The 2498-nt window shown below is 60.1% G+C and overlaps 1 long non-coding RNA gene across 1 annotated transcript; it reads right to left on the bottom strand.

Annotated features, from left to right (window-relative positions):
• Positions 1-1044: 1044 nt before the first annotated feature.
• LOC146594870 (uncharacterized) lies at positions 1045-2468 on the bottom strand. Its single transcript, XR_014896071.1, has 3 exons — positions 2429-2468; positions 2027-2185; positions 1045-1336 (listed from the first exon to the last, which is right to left on the bottom strand). It is a non-coding gene; the product is annotated as an uncharacterized LOC146594870 (long non-coding RNA).
• Between the last annotated feature and the right edge of the window lie 30 nt (positions 2469-2498).

The raw sequence follows: 2498 nt of genomic DNA, 5'->3' as shown, positions 1-2498 counted from the left end.
CAAGGTTGCTCCGGGCGTGCATCGGCTGGCACGGGCATTCCTGGGCACCGCATTCCCAGCCCGATTCATCCAGTCGGAGGAAAGCTTCCCCTAAATTCAAACTTTTCTCTGACTTGCATTGATTCCATTCTAGTACATGGCAAGAGACTACAGCGTATAAACCAGTATCATTAGATGAAAACTGTCAGGCAAGTTTGACTCCTTTACAGTGCTCTCTAAGAAGTGGATATTTTCCTAGCTGCTGTTTCTAATTCTGAAGACCAAAGATTCCTCTGAGAACAGCAGCTTACAAAACAAACACGTTCAGATTCAGGAACGCTGAAAATTAGGCTCTCTCTGGCATCTCACAAACATTGCAATCTCACTTTTCAGCCCTTTGAAATAATAATAAAAAAAATCCTCCTACAGTGTAACCACGCAAAAGATATAGTAGTGTCTCTCAAGGTTGGGGGGGGGGAAATGAATCCACATACTGTTTTTGCCTGGTTTTAATATAGTTAACTTGCATGGGAAAGGAGCATGCACAGAGCCTGCATCACTGAAGAGGTCCTCTCCCAAAATGCAAACAGATGAGCAGCAGGTTGATGGCAGGGCTGCACCACCCACTGTTCCCGTGAGAGGCTGCTCTGCTGCCATCAGGCACCCTGCCAAGGCCTACAGAGATAAGGAGATATACGGTAATATGGGAAACATAAATGTTTCAGAGATTCCTCCYGAGTCCTCTCACCCCCATATTTCTACGGATATCAGTCTCATGCTGTGCAACAACTGCAATACTTTCTGCCGACTGGCAAGAAAACCTTTGCTGTGGCTGGGTATGTCGCTGACAACCATGCAGTGGCTTGTACTCCTTTTTTTCTCTTTATACCATCCAATTTTCCCTTGCTTTGCAGTTTTCCGAGGCTGCAGGAATGGTCTTTCACAAGTGCTTGCTCTCTGCTGCATACCCGAAGGCCCTGGCAATGGTCCGCTTCTCCGGCCCCAACGTACCCGCAAGCCCCTCTCCGAGCCCCTGCCGCAACCACACACAACTCCACTGCGAGATGCACACGTAGAAGTGAGGTTTATTGCTCTCCAAGTCCTCTCTGCACAGGTGGATGGACAGCTTTTAAGAAGCCAGCAAAGCAAGTGGAGGGTTTGCAGCGACTGTCACACTGCCTTTCCAAATCCTTGGGCTGAACCATTTCGTCTGGGTGTTACTCGACTTTGAGTTCGGAAGTGTTCTCGGTGCTTGAACCTGTCCTCCTCCTAGCCCACAGGGCACCAACTGCTGCACCAAGGGGCCCCAGGGTCAAGCACAGGCTGATCTTGGCACCTAGGGAGAGTCCTGCAGCTCCTGCAAAGATAGAAAGAGGTGCGATGCCCTCGGACCATCTGCTCTCCCCGCTGATGGACGGGGCACAGGACAGGGTGCCTAGTGACTGCCGCAGCGCCGGCGTGGGGGAGCCAGCCCGCAAAAGGGCTCTGGCCCTTGAGCACCAGCCAGCGCCCCCGCCGCTGGCCTTTCCTGGAAATGGCCAGAGCTGCCTCATTGCTAGTGTATAACCCCAAGCCACTCGGGCACACGTGGCTCTGGGGACTGAGCCAGGTGCAGCTGCTCTGCCCTCCCCACTCRCCGGCCGACTGCAGCACGGCCACGACGCTGCCGCAGCCGCTCCTCCGCCCTTGGCTACGGCAGCTATGGAGCCCGCAGCAACGCCCGTCGCTGTAAATCCCAGCACCGCGATGCCTGCCGGCACACCGACGAGTGCCACTCCTGCAGCGTGGGCACAGCGTGGGCACAGCGTGGGCACAGCGGCGCTAGTGCACAGAGCCTCCCCGTGACTGCTGCCCCCCCCTCCCCACCGCCAGCGCTTCTTATCTTGCCTCCCAGAAAGGACGGGGACACGAGAGCTGCCGGGGCGGCCGGAGCCAAGCGCGGGCCCCCAGTCCCCTCTCCCTGCTGCCTTCAGGCATCTCCCCGCCCAGGCAAGGCAAGGCCGGGAGCCGCGGCTCCGGCACGCGGCTGTGGGCACCGAGCACTCACCCAGGGACTGCAGCAAGGCCACCATGCTCCCGGCGGCCACCCCGCCGCCGTTGGCCACGGCGGCCGAGGACATCATGGCAGCAGCCATGGAGCCGGCCGCAATTCCTGCTTTGGTGAAGCCCACCGCTGCCAGGGCCGCCGGGATCCCGAACACAACGCCTGCTGTGCGGCCGAGAGCACAGCGGCGTCAGCCACCTCCTGGGCCGCCGCAGACCCCCCCCCCCGACCCGTCGGGGCCCCTCGACGAACCCCCCCCCCCAGGGCTGGCAACCCGCGGCGACCCGGGCCGGGGAGCAGCGCCCCGCGCCCCCCCCCAACCCCCGCGGCCCTGCGGGGCTGCTGCCGGCGGGAGCCGCGCCGAAGCGGGGCTCAGGCTTTGCTCGGCGCCCGCCCGCGCCTTACCGAGTCCTGCAGCGGCGCCGACGGCAGCGCAGACGGGGACTGGAACTAGAGGAGCGAGAGCGGCGGGCGC

This window comes from Rhea americana, unplaced genomic scaffold (assembly GCF_003343005.1).
Source record: "Rhea americana isolate MKP2758 unplaced genomic scaffold, rheAme1 scaffold_246, whole genome shotgun sequence".
Taxonomy (NCBI): domain Eukaryota; kingdom Metazoa; phylum Chordata; class Aves; order Rheiformes; family Rheidae; genus Rhea; species Rhea americana.
Note: the sequence above shows the minus strand (reverse complement) of the source record. Positions and strands in the feature narration are given on the sequence as shown.